We start from the raw sequence: 21,068 nt of genomic DNA on the forward strand, positions 1-21,068 counted from the left end.
CATGGAAGGCCGAAAGTAATGCTGATGTGGCCGAAGGCGAAGACAAAATGACAGCGAGCAGCACTTTTTGTCCTTTTGTTTAGGGAAGCGAGAACTGTTAGAGAGTTTAACTTCACTTTTTGGGGGGGGAGGCGTGGAATACGAAATACCGCGATGACAGATCTAAACGTAATCCCGAGTTTGAAAGAACTTGGGCGGAGGGTTTTCTCCCGGGGACGCAGCCGCCCTAGTTTGTAGGACGGGAATCGAGACGTTTGAAAGGGCGAAAATAAAATTCAGCAGAAGTTTGCAAAAAAAAAGCTTTGTTGGAGCGCTGTGGGGAGCGAAGACTGACAAGAAGATTCGTGTTGGCCAACTCTGGAATTTCTTTAAGAAGTTCTTGTAGCAATAACCTGGAGTGTTGGTTTCCAGTAGCTGTGGGTTTCTGTGGACGCCTAGGGAAAACAATATGACCAACAAAAAAGTCTATTTTGAAAATCGAGTAGCAAGGAGTTTCTTTTTTCTGTTTAGAAGCATCACCGGAGGACTGTTTAAAGAAAGCTGAAAACTGTACTCATGCTGTGGAGATAAACAGTGGATTTTAAATTCTTCGCACGAATTTTGAGATTTAAAAATAGACTTAGGGAAAAGGTCTGAAATTTAGGGAGCTGGTATGTCACTGAAGAACAAAAGACCGGAAATGTTTCCGTGATAAAAGATCGTTAAAGAAGAATCCCAGGAGCTTTTGTTGTCTTGAAAGTCATAGAAGTAATTTTAAAATAGAAAACAGGTATTACTGCTTCCTGGTTGTTTTGCTTTTATATGTTAAACGTACGGCAGTAGCCTGTATTGACGTAGGCATTTTCCACTGTTGGAATAATAAATCTATTAATTTCAAGTTGCTACAGAGAAAAATTGAGCTGTCCCTTTAAGGGGTTCTGCTTTTCGTATTTGTGTTGGCATTTGAAAGATTGTGGAGGCTGAAAACTTTCTGGAATGTCAAAAAAAAAAAAAAATCGCTGGAACTCTTAAATTGGGTATTTCCGAATGTGAACGCTAAGGGGCGCCAGTTATTTTTTCAACTATGAAAACGTTTGGAACAAAGTGTGTAATGTACTCAGTATTCTGACCTATATTAAATTTAGTTGAAATTTAAATTATAGATTATTTTATCTGTCATTGTGTGATCGTAAATGTGTTTGCAAACGTTGTGAACACCTTCTTTAAAATTATTGGCCCAATTTTATCACGTTTCAAAAACAATACGTACGCTATTGTTTTCTTCTTGTCATATTTTAGTTGTTTCAGTAGTAATAACAGTTGCTGGTGAAAATTTTTTTCGTAAGTGCGGTTGTTTAGAAGGAGTCCTTTATAGATGTTAAAAGGAAAATAGGCCTTGACAGTATTTAGGTTTAATTAAATTAAAATTATATGGCATTCTTATAATATTGAATTCAATCAAATGGCATAGGAAATTATTAAAAGTTTGGAAATACTCTCGCCTTCTGTGTACTGTTTATAAAGCTAAATAATTCGAGTTTTTTCGACTCGTTCTAAAAGGCTTCACACTTGTGCCTTTATGTTGATCTAAAATATCTAAATAATTTGGAGTTGGTTCCCTGTTAAAAAGTTTTTAATCTTCGGCGCTAGTATTTTTTAGTCTTCCAAATGTAGAAATTTCAATTTTCCCCCAACAAAGGGTTGCCCATTTCTCTTTGGGAATAGCAACCGTTTGAGTTTTAAATGCAGGGGACCACTAGTTTAGGATGATATATTCTAAATAATTTTTAACTTTTAAAATTTGCTTTACTCCATCTCTCAGTCTATCTTCAGTTTTAGCCTTTGTAAAGATTGCTTCCGTATGAGAACTAGTATGTTTAAAATGGACAACATAATGACTAGGAAGTTTGTTTTTTATCAGACCAGTACAAACATGCAGGAAAAGGGGCTATTCCTTAGTGTGGAATAAGCTGCTTCCTGTAATTGTTAGCCTTATTTTAAACTTAATTTGACTTAAAAATATTGGTTTCTGAAGTGCATCACATTTTCTTCTTGCTGAATGATTTAATTGTGAAATTTGGCAAGTTGTACTTTATCCACAAAGGCCTATCTTTGTCCAAAACAAACTAATCATGACTTCTATTTGTGGTTAGGAATTACATTTTCCTTTGTCCATAATGCTTGGCTGAAAAATTACTTTCAAATCTAGCTGAAACTGTAGATTTTACTTTAGTGACTAGTGTACTAAAGTTACGATATTATACTTAGAATAAATGTATTTTCTGATAATTAGAAATTTTGAATGAGACTTTAGCAATTTTATTTCAAAATATTTTTCAAAGAAGCTTTTTAAAAAGTTCCCTGTCACTTTGAGAATTTTTATTTGGCTAGTTACAAATTTGGGGATTTAGTGTGCTAGTTTTTCCTGGTTAATTAAAACTTGAATGCTTTAGAATGAGCATTTTAATTCCATGCCCAGTTGAACATTAGTTTGTTCCTTCACTGTGGATAATCTTTTTGTTTTATTTGTGTTTTTTGGGGGGTGGGGGTGTTAGTCTTTCCTCCCAAATCTTCAACATGGTTGTTTTAAGTTGTGAATACTTTCTAGTTTGCAACAGTCGTACAAAGGAAACAACTTAGTGGATAAATATAATACTTAAGAATCTTTTATTGAAGATAGAGATGATTACAGGATTACAGATAAAACCTAGGTCTTTAACTGCTCTCTCTTCAGATCATCCATGGGAAAGAGCAGTTAATACGCAAAGTTTGGGGGCTTTTTTTAAGAGACCTTTCTTTGTCTTGAAACTTAAACAACAGTAGTTGAATGCAAATTCTGTTTTTATAAAGTTTTGCAATTTAGAATTGAGAAAGTGAAGAATAATATTAATTTGACTTAATAAATCCCAAATAGGGGAAAGTGGAGAACTAGATATTTTAAAATCAGAGTTCGAATTTTTATTTTTTTAAGCGGAAGGGAGATTAAAGCTGCTGATGTGAAATCAAAAAAACGAATAGTATGGTTTGTGAGGAAGGATGGTCTAAATAAATCTTTTTATTGTGGGTATCAGAAAAATTAATGCGTGGCTCAGAAAAACTGAGCAAACAATGTTAGATTCTGTATTACTGATTTGAAAAATACATCATTTTCTGATTTTTTATGTTTTGATAATAAAAATTTTTTAACCTCAGTTTAGCTTCTTACCCTGCCTGCTCCCTCTCTTAAAAATGTGAGGGAAAACATTTTAAATTAAAACTTGCTTTACTAGTTAGCATTTTTTCATGTTAATGCTTATTTCCATTTATGCGTATGTTATTATTGACTGTATCATGGGGTCAGTTTTCTTGCACTTGATTTTGTTTGTTTTCCTGAGAAACCTTGCTTGTCTGCAAAAGCTTTGGTTTAAAAATTATATGGCCATTGATACTGAGAGAACTCTTGCTTTATAGGTTTCTTATACTTGTAGATTTTCTTTTTGTCTGAAGATGCATTCTTTGTTGACGGTAATCAATATCTGTGACAAACAGATTTTACTTAAGGTGAAATAATTAATCTGTTCTTTAGGAGCTAAGATTTTGCTTTTGTAAACAAGCCCTTTGAATTAGTTGTAATAAGAAGGAAGCCAATATTTATTAACCAGTTCTTTCCATAATCCTCCTTTCTCCTCACTTAGGAGGTGTTACCAGCTATATATGGCAATAATGGGAATCGTCATTTGTATCAGTATAGGTTATTTATTCAACATTTATTCTGTGTTTTTGAAGCTTAATTCCCCAGTAGGAAGGAAGGTGATTCCTTTTTAAACTTTATCCAGTTTATATGTCTTATAGTAAAAGATGTACTCCCGAAGTTATAACACAATTCAGTTAATAGAAATAAGTCTCTTTGCTAATCATATTTATTAGTGTATTTGGTATGAATGCCTTTTCTTTGAGAATATCAAGTTAAAACAAGTTAATTTGACTTTGTAGCTATTTTGTGCACATTATATTTTTTCTGTTATTGCCTCCTAATTATATACCACTGTCCTGGAGCTGATTGAAGTTTGTCAGTTTTCCATAAGAACAAAAGACTTTTGGTTTCCTTTTTAAGGGAAATACTGTAGATTCTTGTGACAAAAGAGTGAAGTATATATTAACACCCTCCGATCCCCAACCCCTCTTTGACCTGGCCTTTACTGAAGCAAGATTTAGGTGCTCCTTTTTTTGAGGCCAATGTGCTTAGACGTTTTTCCTTGGGTTTTTTTTTTTTTTTTTTTCTCTTTTTGGTGACTGTTTTTTTTTTGTTTTGTTTTGGTGTTAAGAGAATTAATTATGCCAGTGTGGTCATAGGGGCAGCTTTTTATAAACTGATTGGAACTGCAGTTTACTTGAGAAATTCAATGTAACTAATATATTTTGTTTGATTTTTTTTTTTGTTTGATGGTGCAATTGTAAGCAAAACTTGCCTTTCTCTGTTGGAGATGGAAGATGCTGTGACATTGTTGGGTTTTATTTGTTGATAACTGAAAAGACAGCCCACTGAGCAACTTTCTGCTATTGGTATGTCAACTGTTGTCAAGGCCAAGAGATGAAGGGTAGTGAGTAGGCCAGTGTCAGGAGGTCATAAATAGAATTATAAACCAATTATTTTTATTTACGTGATTGACAGGGCATCATTATTTTCTCCTACCCCTCCTTTATTTGACATTAAGACATTTTGTTGTGAACTTTAAGTGCATTAATGTGTTTTTCCTATGAGAACTTTTAGGGAATGCTTATAAAACCTTTTAAAAATTAGCATTCAGTTTTGGGGCCCAATATAGCTTGTTTATTTGATGTCCAAGAAAAGGAAAAATATCATTGAACTTTTAATAGTGAATACAGGTTATTATTTTAGAGTGACTTAAGAAATTTGTCTATAAATATGACCCCAGTCTGTGTTGGATACTACTTGCTATGAAGTTTTCATCATACTTAACATTGGAGTATTATCTGTCTTGGGTCTATATCCTCTGTTAGAATTAGTTCCATGAAGGTGACCACCTCAGAGCCTGACATATGTACATTGTCAGATGTTTGTAGAATTAATAAATATGTTGACACCTTGTATACTTTTCTGATGTCTAGTTTTTCTAAAATATAGATTTTTTAAATGAAAATACAGAGGTGACATTAGAAACATTGTCTAATACCTATAAGAAATTAAGCAATTGTATAATGATTGGTGATAGTTTGGGGCATTTACAGAAAAGGGTACGTATATTTTTAGTCTTAAAAGTGACTTTCTTAGAAATCTCATATTATTTGTAGTACTTGTTCCCAGGGTGCTTAATCTTAGTTTTACTTTGCTGCCATTGCTGCGAATGAGAATTGGAAAGATAAAATTGCTTTACTTAAGCAGTATAGTTTCTAGCCTGTCCTTATAACAAAATATATCAATCCATAGCAGAGAAAAACTGTCAGTGTTCATCTCAGCTCTTGAAAGTTTTGGCGTTTATGGAATTATATAGATAAACTTTTTCCCTAGTCAATTACCTATAAAGGTCAACAAATATAGGTTTTGTACTCTATGCAAAGCAGAATGAACAGGAAAGATTCCTTGTCTCCAAGTGCTGCTCTGGTGTATGGTGTGTTCAAGATAAATAAGTACTATTGAATGGTTTTAGTTTATAAGAAAGCTGAGTATTATCATATGTAGCAGATTTTTATTTAACACGAATTGCAATTATTTAAACAGAGGTACTTTTAAGCTAGTTTAAGACAGTTGACATTAAATAGAAAACTGATAAATTGAAACTTTCAGTTAACTGAAACTTAACTCTTTCATTTCTAAAAGGAATCTACTTCTGTACTTTAGAAGTAACAATGAATTTTTTAAAAAAAATAGCTAGCTTGCAGAAAGTAAGTGATTTATCCAGAATTTTTGTAATTAGCAAGCAAATGACTCTACTTAATATTTTCACCATTTCTTCAATTTCCTGAAGCAGAAAATCTAGTTCGAAAACTAAGTAATCCTATCAAGTCTAACAAAAACAAAATTTTGTTTGTATTCATAATGTTGCTTCACATATTGATTCTAACCTATATGTTTTATTGAACTAAATGTTGGGGCTGGTGAAATGAATTAATTTACTGTAACATTTCTGTCACATTATTTATGATTAGCAGAATTTGTCAGCCTGGGTTGTCTTGGATCCTTTTCAAAGTGTCAGGAAAAAAACATCAAAACGCAGGTAAATCCATAGAGTGTTCTCATGTTATGGCCACCATAAAGGAAAAGTGTGTATTGTGCATGTGCACACATGCATGTGGGCATGAAAAAGGCTGTACAAATGTATGTGTATAAAGGGAGACATAACAGTGGATGTGAGCTGGTCTTGAAATCTTTGAGAATGGGTGCTGGGGCTGGTGAAGTTCCAAATGAGGAAGGTTCTCAAAATAATGAAATATCTGGTTGGCTCCAGGATTGAAAAGGTAGCAGGTCTTAAGTAAACACCTTGCTTTTTTGGCTTTAGTTCAGGACAGGTCATTGTAAAGAGCAGGGCATGGTCAGCTGGTCTGTAGCAAATTATTGGGGAGCTCTCGACTTAAAAGTTAGTTATAGTTTGAAATATACAGGAAAAGTTAAGCAATGAAAAACATATTTATTACATTTTAAGAGTAGAACTAGGAGAATGCATGGTAAAAAAAAATATGAAATTTTAAAATTTTAAACCTTTTTTCATAAACTGTCAGTGTCATAATATTATATTTATTACATTTTAAGAGTAGAACTAGGAGAATGCATGGTAAAAAAAAAATATGAAATTTTAAAATTTTAAACCTTTTTTCATAAACTGTCAGTGTCATAATATTTTTACAGGGTGTCAGTATTATCTTCCAAATGGTATTTGAAGAGATGTATAAGAAAAAAAGAAGAAATACAAAACATTTCTTTTTGGATGTGATTGAGTGTAAGGAAAATTAAAGGAATATTAGAGGCTTATATTATTTCAGGGCTGCAGGGGCCTGGAGAATCATTTCATAGGTACACAGACTGAGGTCTGGAGAGGTTGTGACTTGTCCATATCAACAAGGCAAGGGTAGTAGCAGAGCTGGAATGATCTTGACTCTGAGTTCTGCCTTCTGGTCTGTTTTGTGATGTGCCACTCTGTATGTGGAACTGTAGGGAAAAAAACCAGAATATTTCCATGTGCTAAAAAACTTCTGCTGTTGCCTCAAGTTGTGAACATGAAGAAAAAGCAAATGTTTTTTTTTTTTTTTTCCCCTAATTCTAAGATATGTTAGACCCCCCCCCCCCTAATTCTAAGATATGTTAGACTTGAACAAATGCTAGTCAAAATCTTGGAGCCAGAATGTTATTTTTTATATGGTAAAAAATCTTTATGATAATTAAGAGGCTGAAAGTGAGAAAGTAAAGGTGGTTTTTTTAGAAGGTTTCAACTCATTCACTTAAACTTCTTTGTAACCAAAGGATGGAGCCTCAGTTCTTTAAATAATGTGGTACAAATAAATCCCTTGTGTACTTAAAAGTGTTGTTTCTATTAATATTACTATTATTCATAACTACTCAAAAGGAAATATTTCTGATTGGAAGATTTAATATACAGGTATAATATTGCTGAGTGATTCAAGTTGAAACTTGCATCAGTTTTAGATCAGCATGGGGTAAATAGCCCAGGGATTTATCAGATAGGAAGAGTGCCAGTCAGGAGATGGATGATTATGAATTGAGTGGAAATGGATGTTGTACTAGGTAACCACTACATCCTATTCTTTATGCCAGCATCTGGAGATGATTGACTTTTAATTTCAAGTATATTCAAACAAATTAAGTATAAGCTACTGTTCTTTGCTTGCTGTGTTACAGTAAATGTGTCCTTCTGATACAGTTGTTACATGGCAAGTGAATAAATTTTTTAAGACAATATAAAAATTTCAAACTCAGGACAAAAAAAAATTACTCTGAAATTAACTGTACCTAATCCCCTACTATCATTGCTGCTACCACCATGGTTGCAGTTATACCACCATTGTTATGACAGGTATTTAAGTGTTAATTCTGTGTATATGTACATGCACATGCATGAGCCAGTATAAAGGTGAACCATGAGTTTGTGTTCTGTGCTTATGCTGATGAGACCACGTAGTGAAGTAAGAGTTCTTAACTATAGATCTAATCATGACTCTACAGTTAACTAATTAGTTTGGTGATCTTGGACAGGATATCTAACCTCTCTAAACCTCAGTTTCTTCATCTATAAATGGAATTATCAACTGCTCTGCCAACCTCAAATCCAAATACTCTGAGGCCGAAGAGTATTTTGTGCAAAAGAGCTTCTCATACGATAAGGTAGTAGCATCATCTAATTTCTATCAACATTTTTAGGTTTATTGGACAATCAGATAAGCAAAGCAACTTGTAAAGGATGAGAAATGAAAAGAAAAAGGGACAGGTAATTAATTGGATTTATTTATCCATGTGGGTGTCAGCTAGTTTTTATGAGCACAAGAATCACTCACGGCTGGCACTCTGGTAGTTCAGAAGAAGTCACTTTGAGTTGAAGTTAGTAAAGTTTTTTTTTTTAAAGAAGTGGAACCTGAGTTGGTATTAACAGTGTGTAGGATTTAATGAGGTGAATGGTAAGGTTGAAGATGTTACAGAAGAAGGGAAAGTGTAGCAGTGTCATAATGGTGGTGGTGGGAGACTGCAGGACTTGTTGAGGAAATGGGTTTAGATTAAGTTGGAATGGCAAGTGCATGTAGAGAAGTAGTGGGAATTGAGAGAAGACTAGAGAGTGAGAACTAGATTAGAGCTAGATTGTGGTAGGCCTTAAATGCCAGAATAAATAGTATGAATTTTATTCTGAAGGTTGTAGGGAATCATTGAAGGCTTGGATGATTTGGGGGTGTTATAATGAACTCTTTGTGGGTGTTGTAATGAACTCTTTGTGGGTAAACTAAAAAGAGTATATAGAACATATGGGTTTAAGGAAGTAGAAATTGGATGCAGCGTGATGAGTTAAGCTATTGCATGTGGTTAACCCATTAGGAAAATTTTTTGGATAGTTGTATTTTCTCAAAATAGTATTTAATAAAACAAATATATATTGAACTTTCTGTATTTTATATTTCAACTCTTTAGAGTTTCTTTAGTGTGTTTTAACTAGAAACAAACAGAAGTGGGTTTTTTTTTTTCATTACTTACAAGTTAGTGTATTCATCCTGAAGTATTGAGAACATGTGGAGCTCATTTGTTTAGCCATCAGCCCCATTTTTGGTCAGAGAGAATTGAGCTTTCATTTTATGTGAGTTAAAGAGAATTGAAGAAACTCTTGGTTTGGGAGAACATTAGGAATTCTTGAATTAGTTTGACTTGGAGAAGTCCCAGTCTTACTGATTTGTTAAATCTATATGTTTTACCAAGTACAATGATTTTCTGAGAACTTTACTATAGTCATCAACCATTTTACTTGCTATTATTTAATTATATTCATTTTTATGTTGATTATTTTCAGTAAATTAGAGATATATTGACATTTCATCCCTAAATATTTGTGTATCTCTTTAAAAATTGACATTTTACTACAAAGTGACATCACGCTGAAAAAAATGGGTTAATCCTACACATTTCATGCATTGGTTAATATAATAACCAATCCATATTCGGGTTTCTGGGGTTGTCCCTCAAATGTCCGTTATAGCTTTATAGTCCAAACCAGAATGTGACTCAGTACCAGTCATTGAATCCTGTTGTGACTTTGACTTCTTAAATCTAGAACCATCTTTTTTTCTTTCTTTTTTTAATGATACTGGTTTAACTTCCTTGACCAGGGCTTGTTCTTTTATGCCTTGTGTGTCTCGTACTTTGGGAGTTAGTTCTGAAGGATGAAATAGGTTCCAATATAACATCTTTGTCTAGAGTCCATCCTGGGGGTCTTGTATATGTCATGTTGCATCACATCGGGAGGCACAGTAACTGGTTCTACCATTAGTGGAGCTAAGGTTGATCCCTGAATTAGAGTGGAATAGACTGATCCTTCCACTGTAAAGTTAGTTTTTTTCCTCTTGAGAACGGAAGTTAAACACTATTGCATTAGATTGCCCCATCAACTCTTCACACCATGGTCTTAACCAGTTGCTAACCTTTGTCTGAATCAGTTTCATTAGAACTTGCATCATGATGATTTTCTAATTCTACCCTTCTTTCTTTTTTTTTTTTTTTTTTTTCGTGACTGGTAACGGGATCGCAACCCTCGGTGTCGCGCCCGTACCGCGACCGGCAACGGGATTGCAACCCTTGGTGTTGCGTCCGCACCGCGCTCAATCAGTGAGCGGACCGGTCTCTATATGGGATCCGAACCCTCGGAAGGAGCGCTGCCGCGCTCCCAAGTGCTGCACTCTACCGAGTGCGCCACCGGGCCGGCCCATAATTCTACCCTTCTTTCTGCAATTATTAGTTGGCATTCTTTGGAAGGTACAGCTTTCCCTTACCAACAGGGAGTATGTTGCTATTTTGAAATAAGTTCCTAATGGGAAAGCCAGATAGATGCTTATTCTTATTGTTAGTTGGTTCCCAAAGTAAAGCTATTGCATGTGGTTAACCCATTAGGAAAATTTTTTTGCTAGCTGCCCCAAATGGAGACTGGTCCATTTTTTCTCTTTCATGATCTTCATTATGGGCTCATGGATCATCATTATGGACTCATGGATTTTGTAAGTCGACTATAATTATTATTGATGTTCAAATTGTCACAACTTTGGCCAGTGATAATTAAACTTGATCCTTTGTCTTTTGAAGTCTTCCTTGCTTTCTGGGCCGATGTGATGATGCTTCTAATCTCTTGCTGTGCCTTCCCTATCTCACAGCTAGAATTGGCCATTGCTCCAAGGTTCTTTTCAGTGGGAATGGTATTAGAGACTTGAATTTAGGAGTTCATTGCTGTTGGGATGAGATTACTTCCAGTCCATTTTCTGTGGACAGAGCTAGACAGTATCAGTTTTGAAATTCATGAGTTCATGTTTGTATTTTCAATTCTATTTTAACATTTTTTCTTACTCTTATAATCATCTTTTTTTTCTGTCAACACCAATCTAATGTGGTTTCTGACGATGACATAATTAATTATTTGCTTTACTATATAAAGAAAATACCTTCAAAATAATGATATTGATGATAATATTCGAATAACAGTAAATTTATTGGATATGTTTAATTAAAAAAAAATACATTTTAGCCATGTTACAGACTATAAGTATAGCCAGTGACTCATTCTTCCAGTTGATTATAATTTTCTTCATTCCTTTTTTTTTTTTTGTCTTATCCTATATATTTAAGTTTTTGGTTTTTACCAAATCTTGTTTTTGACTTTTTGATGCTGTCACTTATTAGCTAAATTCTTTTGTTGTAGTGAATGTTTCTGTTAGCTTTTACCTGGTGTCCAGCAGAAGTTAGAGGAAAATATGCATATGTTTTTAAATTAGGGGTTTGTGTGTGTGTTTTCTGGTGATATGATCCAGAAAGATAGGTAACTTATAAGGAGATAGTTCTGTTTAGACTAGTGCTTTGTATCTTAAGCATGAGGGGTAGGAAAAGAAGAGAAAGTAACAGGCAAATGTTTTAATTTGGTGAATTCTTCTGAATGTTGGTAAAAGAATATGTATAGCTCTTTAAGTTTTTAAAGTCCTGCGTGGTAGAGAAAACTCCTAGGTAGAATAGAAATTAAGTATTAAAATTGTATTTCTAGGTACAGTAGTTACATACTCTGTACTGAAAACTTTTTGTCTTTTAAGAACTTTTAATAGTAAGGAACTTATGTTCCAGTAGATGGGGATATTAGTACACAAAAGAGAGCATTTAGTGATTAAAATGTGTTGAGAAATAACCCTTTTGTCAGAATAGGACATTTTTCTCCTTTAAATTGTAAGAGAATTGCTCAGGAATATAGTGAATAGTAGTTATTGAATTTAATATTTGGGGAGACATGTGAATAAGTCGTGATATTACTTTAAAGAACTTGCCTTTTTAAGAAATGGTTTGTTAGAGCACTGTGCACTAACACCAAGGTCAAGGGTTTGGATCCCCTTACCAGCCAGCCCCCAAAACAAAACAAAACAAACAAACAAAAAGAGATGATGTGTTGACTATATTAAATATAACTGGTTTGGGACATGGGATTGATTACTGCAGTTATCTGAAATAGTCTCTGCCTTTACAGCTTAGTTGTTTGAAGGGCTTTTGTTTGTTTTGGTGGGGGACTGAGTCAGATATATTGAGAGGTATCTTATTTGTATATTATCTTTGCAATCCTAAAGTCTTTAACCAGGCCATTCATTTGTTTATTAATGTAAGTCAGAAAATAGTGTGTGTACTCGTTTACTATTATATATTATATGAAGAGAGAGTTCTTTTGGTGTCATAATTTTATTGTAGTAATAAAAAAATTATCAGCAGTACAAAGATAATCTTATCTCACTTTATTATTATAGTTTATAGCATTATAGCACTCCTTGTCAGGATTTTTTAGCTGGGTAAATATTATATATTTTGCTATAAACTATGCCTTGCAGTCATTGAAGAAATATTGCTCACTTAAGTTCTTTCTTAGATATGATTTGGATATGTGTTGTTGCTGATAATTAATGCATTTAAATGATATTTTTATAGTTCAGTTATGTTGAACTTTTTTTAAACTTTGGATGCTGTTGTAAAATACCTTTTTTCCCCTTAATTACATGAAATCGAACTATAAACATGAGAGAAGATATCCATGGCTTTGATTGTATGTAGAGAACCAGGGAGGAAGAGATTGACTGTGGTACCTATGTAGGACTGATAATCATTTGCTTTTTATGTTTTCCCCCCAGACTATTCTTTTTCTCATTTCTATTACTACTAAAATGTACAGAATTGAAGATCCATACGTTTTCAATTCATCTTTGGCAGTAGCATGGTTTGTGGCCTCTTTCAGTCCTAGTAGAGGTGGTGTCAAGGGCAGAGAGATATAGCACATTGCCTTTTAAACCTTAACGGGAATTATTACTTTTCAAGGAGAGTTAGGAATGGCCAATTTTGTGTATACATTTTTAAGATCGTTTCTTACAATTGTTTGAGAGTTTATGAGAAGCGTGATTTTTTTCCTCCCAGTAATCATTAAAAACTGTATAATTTTCAAATAATGTCACAGTTGCGTATTTCACATATTAGTTTTTAATGACAGTATATTGAATTGAAACTTTCTATTCTGTTTGCAAATATTTGAATGCATACTATGGGTGGAATGTAATGAGAGATACACCAAATCTTCAAATTCATATCTTACCTTCAAGTTGTCTGAGTAGTTGGATAGATAATATGAAAAGTAATACAAGGTAATATAAACATACAGGCTGCAAAAGTTATGGAATATTTCAGCTGGCTTTTGAAAGACAGAATTTAAGTGGAGAAAAGTTGAGGAACTGGTCTTCTAGACACAGGGAACAATATCTTTGAATGTGACAACTTTATGAGTAGGAAAGTAAAGTACTTGAATACTTCTTTACTGGAGAAAGCTTTAAATGCTTGGACTTTACACTCTGTCCTGTTGATGACAGGAGATACATTTAAGGCTTTTTCTTTTTATGTTTTCTCATAGTTATTTTCTTTTATCTGCCTCCACAGTTCTGTTTTTAGTCCAGATTTTCTTGTCTCTAGCCTGTTACAGGCGTTAAATTACAGGTATGATCTATTAATGTGATAAATTGCTATGCTTTCTCCTGCCTTCTTTTCCCTTTGTTTTCAATTTTTTTTCCCTTCAGTTTTTTTTTTCCCTTTGGTTCTTTTTTTTTCTTTTTTCTTGGGGGAGAGTATTTTACCATCTAACTTTCACTTTAACTTTTTTTTAATCTGTGTATACTTTGGCTTTTTATTTTTATTTTTTCCTAGTACATTTGGCCTTAACCTTTATCATGATGCCATTTATTTAATTTATTTTTTAATTAATATAATTTTTACATTTTATGATGTTGCAGAGCAGTTGGGAGGGAGGGGGAGAGGGGAAAGAAGGAAATGGGTTGGAGGAAGGGAGAGGGGCTGGATTGAGGCCTGTGGTACTCCCCTCATTCCCACAGGAGAGACTGGAGGCTTCCAAGGGTGGCTTGGTCATTGCTGGACTGGGTAGAGATGTCAGGGGTGTGTGGCAAAAACCCTTGCTCCCCACCACCCCAGCTTGGGAACCGGGGCCCTTCTTGCTGCTGCTCAGTGGTCCCCGCTGGGCTGGTTGCACGTGTTGGGGGTGGGGGGACGTGGCCGAGGCCCTCGGGATCCGGGGAGCCCTGGGCGCTTTCTGCGGCGGCTCGTGGTCATCGCAGAATGCCATTTATGTATGTTTGTGATTGTGTTGGGTTTAGGAGTATATTGGATGCATAGAGAGAGAGGTACATCTGGATTAGTGGCTGTGCAAATTCTAGAGCTGATTAGTCTAAGCTCTAAAAACCATGAGTTGCTCCTGTATGGTATGGTTTTTGGCGGTATGCCTTTCGTTCTCCCTTCTCCCCCTTTGCTTTAGGTCTGATGGCTTGAAAGACTATGGTCTTAGATTAGAAGGGAGAGAATGAAGATCTGCTGACTTAACTTTGAACTGAGGGTGGCTTTATGGAAGTGTTTACAACATGTGTTCCATGGAGTACTGGCCTCCTGAGGTAGTCTAAGAATAGAAAGGTTCTGTAGTAGAGAAGTGCTGCATACTCCTTTTGTGAATTCAGCATGTATTGATATATTAAATATCCAGGATCTGCAGAAAAGAAAGTTAATCTGGTTTAATTGAGCATTTTCCAAAGGTACTTCATAGAGGAATACCTTTTCTCTTTCCTTTTTCTTCTTATACTAGTGTTTTGAGGACATATAATGGGAAACTTTGGTGGGGAGGCAGGATTAAATAATAATTGTTTGGGAATCTTAAACTATTTTTGAATGAGAATGCTGGGTCAGGTCAGATCAAAGTACCCTTTGGAATAAATAGTTAAATTTCACTTTCCTTGGGCTTCAAGTTTCAGCAGAAAGGAAGCAAAAAAAGTGTTTTTTCTGGCTTTAATTAAATAACAATTTAGCCAAATGGTTTCAGTAATGAATTTTACTTAATTAAAATGTATCCATTGTTTATTTTTTTAATTAAATTATTATTTTTTTTTAAAGATGACTGGTAAGGGGATCTTAACCCTTGGCTTGGTGTTGTCAGCACCATGCTCAACCAGTGAGCTAACCGGCCATCCCTATATAGGATCCGAACCCAGGGCTTTGGTGTTCTCAACACCACACTCTCCCGAGTGAGCCATGGGCTGGCCCAAAATGTATCCATTGTTTAAATAAAAATTTACACCTGGTGTTTTCTAAAATGTAAATTTCTAAGTACAAGAAAACTGACATAGATGCCTGAGCACTTAAACATCAAAATGAAACTTGCATTAAAGTAGGTTTACACAGAGAAGTATGCTCATGTTCTAACATAAACCTGGTTTCTTTCTAAAATTTTTAAATATGGGAACTACTGAATTGCAAGGTGAGGAAGAATTATTAAATTTTGGAAATAACATTATTGTTAGATCATTTAAACAAGCATTAAAATGCAGTATTGAAATAGTTTTGTGAGATCTGTAAGATATTAACCAGTTGAGGGTTTTTTTGGTGAATTTAGATTTTATTCTGTGAATATATTTTCTCTTTTTTCCTCTATTGTTACAGCATTGTTGTTCAGTCATGTCATAAAATGAAGTGTTGATGACCTTATAGTTTGTGGCAGTCTTTAAAAAAGGGAAGTATAAGGGTGTATGGTAGAGTAATAGCATTTCACTTGTAAGGCCCAAAGGATTTGTGTTTAAAAAAAAAATTTTTGTTTAAAGAAAAAACCTGTAATTTAGAGATTTTAAAGCTGGAATGGATCTTAAGAGATCAATTTCATCCTTCAGTATATATGTAAATGCAGTTCATTTACAAAGTGTTTGAAGAACTTTTAAAGGTTAGAAATTGCTGGTTTCAGGAATGGTTTTGTGACAGAAATAGATCTAACTTATATTATTATCAAGTAAGAGTATCTTTAGGCCTGATCCCCTCTAAGGAGAATTATGTTCTGACTGATAATTTGTGTAATATGACTATCTTCTGATGTGAATAGTCTTAATTATTTTAAATTCTATTTCATCGCTTGAAATATCTACCCAGGGTATTTTTAACTTTTCCTCTAAATAAGAATAAAATTAAGCATCTAATGTACAGAGTAATGTTATCATTAAACTGATGTTTAGACAAAGACAAGAGGTTCTTCTGGGTTCATGGTAGTCTCCATTAACAATTTTCAACAGGCCGAATTTAGATCTGGGACCAATGGAATGTGTATTTGCATAAGGGTTTTCACTGTCCGTGTAATACAAAATATAAATAATTTAAAATCTTGTTAGCGTAGGATGTTCATTTCCCCCATTTCCTTAGAGTTGGGTTATTTGCCTTAGAATAATGAGTTAAAAGTCTAAGAGATAAAGGAAAGTGAGAAAGCCACTTGTTTTCCAAATACTCAGTTCAGATTCTCTGCCATTGCTAGACTAATAGTTAGAGATGTGTTTGTGTTGATGTTCTCTACAGGTTGTATTTTATACGCTATGATAGGCTTTGCCTAAATTTTGAAGGGTGATTAGTTGAGAAGAGGTGTCTAAAGACACTTTATGTTGTTTTTTTATAAATCTTGAATAAAAGAAAACATGAAAAGGGGAAGTGAGTAGAGAGATAAATGGGATCCCATAAGAGAATGATAGTACTTAGGGAAGATGAAAGTTAAGATCTGAGGTAGAAAATCCTAGGTCTGTTTTTAGGTTATAGGAAAATTGATTTATTTTACACGGTGGTAAGGGGAATGAGTCTTATTTTTCACATTTCATTTTCAGCCACATGAAACTTGATTTTCATTAGATTTCTTTAATTGAAATGTATTAACTAAATGTCACAGGTTATATCATAGTAGCATTGCTGTTTTGTTACATGGTAACTGCAGATGTGTCTCAAGTTGTTGTTCAGCCTTGAATATTAAAATATTAGTTACTTTGTGGATGTTTAAAGGCAGATGGCTTGGATCCTGAGAAGGGTGAAAGAGTGAAAGTATTGGAGCAAGTAGTGATAATTAAGAGGATCCTCAAGTGAAAGTCTTTGATTTTGTGAATCGAGAGTCTCTTTGACTGTTAATGTTATTGTTATTAAATAGCAAATACACATATCCTGACTATAAACATGAACTAGAAAAAGGTAGCGTGTCTTAAATTTTTAAAATGCTACCCGGAAAGAGAAGTACTTTGTTATAAACCAGAATATGTACATATACATATATAAAAATATACAACTGAAATGAAAGTTTCATGAAGTAGTTTTTGTCTGTACTAGTTTTTAAATGATCTAGTTCTTTTCTGTTATATTTCATTTTTAAAAATGCTGATTGTGACTAATATTATTGATTTAATGAGTTGTGACTTGCACAGTTTAAGCAAAACTGATGTTGACTCTTTCTATGATTTAGTGTTCAACAAACTTTTTTAAACATCCGGTATTTTGCTGGGTGCTGTGATACAAAGATGAGTAAGATATATTCTAGTCCTCAAGGAGCCAAACAGTGATACGGAGAGAGAAATGAAAGTAAAAAACTGCAGTGCTTTAACTGCTATAACAGAGGCATGCCACGTTTAAGATGAACAGACCACACTGTTTCCCAGTAGGAAGATGAGAGTTCCTCCTAGGTTCACGTATTATGTGATCTGATAACTCCTGTCGTTACAGGCTTAATTTAATATGAAGTCTAATTATCTGTCTTTTACCCCTGTAAATTCTAAAATGAATAATATCAAGTTTTCTTGAAAATAAAGCATTTCTGAATTTTTGGCTTCTTGGCCAAGTTTGTCAGAGTAAATATTGATTATGTAGGTAATCTTTTAAAAAGAATCTGTATTTCACAAATAATAATATTTTTCTAAATATGTCATGATGAGTAGCTTTATTGTCAATATTTGGGGAATACTCCTTTTTTGACTTTTTTCTCCTCTATATTATGACTTATTAAGAAATGTTAAAGTCAGGTAAAAGTGTTGTATAAACATATATGTTTGACCATTAGCTGTTTGCCCAGGTGGTGAAAATTAAACTACAAAACAAACCATGAAGTTCTAAATAATGGAATAAAAGATAGATACTTAATTATCCAACACTTAAAGATGATTATGTCTTTTTACTGCAGTTTGGAAATACTTATATTGGCTTTTCATCTGTGGTTAATTCATTCACAATATCACTGAATTTAAAAGTTAGAAGTTTAGTTGTATTTTATCCAAAAAACTTGGTAAAATTCTATGGAATTTAGTTTCTGTGGGTTATACAGTTGTTACAGGTTTTTCCTGTGAGTGATAGGCAGCTTCATCAGGTTGAAGAAGCTAATGTCTGAATGGATGTAGTGGTTGCCTTAGAATGATTTTGCCGCTAGCAGTGAAAAATGTTTTCCTTATAGTTCTTGTGCAGCAGGCCATGGAGTAAAGCACATTTTTATAATAAAGGTGATGAATTTAATCGCAAACTGGCAGCCAAATGGAAATTGCAGACCTTGATACTGGGAGAAAATTGCCTATAAAGCAACTCTTGAGAGAACAGGCTTTAAATTTATCCACCCATTTCGACATTGAGGAGAGCATAGGAATCATAGGATATTTTGCTTGGCCTGCTTAGTTCAGATGAATGACACCAAGTGTTCTGTTTAAGAGCTAGAGATAGTTGGTTTAAAGTTGCTTAAGCTTTATATGTAAAGAAAGCCTTTAGCACATACATTTTGGACTCTATTAAATATTTAAAATATTGCTATCCTTTTATATCTCAGCACATGATATGCCTAATGAACTGAAATCCATTTACTACATTTCTAGTCATATGCCATGTATTTCATGTTTCTGCCATGTATTCAAGGAACTGCAGTCTTAAAGGATGCAGAGTACTCTGGGTTTACAAGTAACACTCAACTAATAGAATGTCTGTCATATAAACTATCAGTCTTTACTGTTTTATATTGTATTTTAAACAGTTTGTATTCTAAAATTTAAACATAGAATGGCAGAATTTCTATTATAGGAAATCTGAACTTTGTAATTTTTTTTTTTATCTGTAAGTGACTAATGCTTGTCATTTGTCAGGACTAACCTGATCTTTGATATAACATACAGAATTTAGAGTGTTTAACCATGAATCTAGGTACATTGTGGTACTTATTTTGAGATGCACTTCCCCCCCCATGATACACATATTTATTAACAAGTAGCTATGTCCAAGTTCAGAGAATTATTTATACAGAATTTAGAGTGTTTAACCATGAATCTAGGTACATTGTGGTACTTATTTTGAGATGCACTTTCCCCCCCCATGATACACATATTTATTAACAAGTAGCTATGTCCAAGTTCAGAGAATTATTTGTGAGTATTGGAAAGTGAGGCCTATCCAGGGGTGGTAATTGTGAGTATTGGAAAGTGAGGCCTATCCAGGGGTGGTAAATGTTTAAAATGTAAAAATGCTAATGTAAAATATAAAAATAGTATTATTATACTTATTGAACCAGCTGGGTTCTAAAGGGAAAAAGGATTACTTCTAGAGGGTTATTAGGTTTTGCTTGGATACACAACCCTGACCTGATTATGTTTTCTGGGCAGCATGGTATATTATATAATAAGGATGTAGCTCTGTTACATCTCTGTTCTCTTTAAGTATAGAATTATAGAAGTGTTTGGCTTTAAAGCTGATGTGGGAACTTAATATTTGATGATTGAGAAAGCAAAGATAGAAGGAAGAAAAAAGTTTTACAGATTCTCTGTATTTAGGCAACAGTTTATTTAGCTGGTGAACCTGAGACCCAAGGTATGAAAACCAAGAAAAAAATAGGAGAATTCCTTTTTTGTATCTTTGTCATTTAACATAGTTTCGTCTAAATGATTATAAGTGCTAGACCTTTCGAAGATTGGTTACATCCATGTGAGAGCTTTTTGTGTAATGTTGAGGATACATTTGAATAGTTAGCCATCTTTGAGATTTGCATGGAAAACAAGTTTGAAATAAATCAACTGCTTTTATTCCTTTGTTAGTCAGATGCTTAGTCATTTGGGTTATTTAGTTTATTTGGCTTAATTAAGCTGTGGCAAGTTTTAAAATTCAGATATAGAACCTAAAGGTTAATATTTTTTATGCTAAGCCTTTGTGATAGAAATATAGTATCGTTATTTTAGCTCTGATGCTTCTGATCCAGGAAATCAACATGTGGAAAGCTTTATTTTCACTTTCAGACAAAAACTAAAATTTTATGCAGTTTTACATATCAGATGAAGCTAGAATAAGGTATGCTCATATACGTACAATATATATGTTATTTGTATATTTGTTTATAATTTTAGTGGTAATAAGTAGTGTGTGTGTATATATAGTACTTACATTAAAAATTTTACTATTTCTGTAGCAGGTTGCAGATTTCATGTATTGATTATCAAAGTATAATTGGCTGAGTATAATTAGTTGTTTATAAGCTGATATGAAATTCAATTCCCATAGATACTGGTGATGGCTTACTTTTTAAAAAGGGTTTTTCTTGTGATATGCTTAAATCCACGTCCAAAGCACAAATGTTATTGTGATAAATGTAGCCACAAATTTAGTTCAAGATTGTTTATGCCAGAGTCTGAAACACCTGAAGTATCAGATTTTGAGTTGTTGTGAAAGGATTTTAGAATCATGTGTTTGAATAGTCACATCACTAAATTAGCTCAAGATTTACAGGATTGTCAGGGTGCTGTAATCTAAGGAGAGTGATCACAGGCATATTGCAGTTTCAAGTTGACAGTATAAGATATGATGCCTTTCAGTTGTTTTGTTTGAGTTACAGTTGTTTCAGTTGTTTGAGTTACAGTTATTCAAATATGCATTACAAGGTTATGAAAATATATATTATAAAGTTACAAGCTAGAATGTCCCCCTTCCCAACCTTCTTTTCCCCAAATTATTCATTTGAGATTAAAATAATTTTATACTCCACAGAAGTGTTTAAACCAAAAAATGTCAGGTCTTGGCTCAA

At 33.7% G+C, this 21,068-nt stretch overlaps 1 protein-coding gene across 5 annotated transcripts in view; it reads left to right on the forward strand.

Moving 5' to 3' along the window:
* The first annotated feature begins 250 nt into the window (after positions 1 to 250).
* Positions 251 to 21,068, forward strand: part of QKI (QKI, KH domain containing, RNA binding) — a 145,078-nt gene continuing 124,260 nt past the window's right edge. For 2 of the 5 annotated variants that reach the window (XM_008574546.1, XM_008574545.1), the window contains exon 1: positions 257 to 769. The gene's annotated coding sequence lies outside the window, so the exon portion shown is untranslated. Of the gene's footprint in view, positions 770 to 21,068 lie in introns of all 5 variants that reach the window. The other 3 variants (XM_008574547.1, XM_008574544.1, XM_008574543.1) reach the window with 3 other exon arrangements.

The sequence above is a fragment of the Galeopterus variegatus genome, unplaced genomic scaffold (assembly GCF_000696425.1).
Source record: "Galeopterus variegatus unplaced genomic scaffold, G_variegatus-3.0.2 Scaffold1062, whole genome shotgun sequence".
Lineage (NCBI taxonomy): Eukaryota > Metazoa > Chordata > Mammalia > Dermoptera > Cynocephalidae > Galeopterus > Galeopterus variegatus.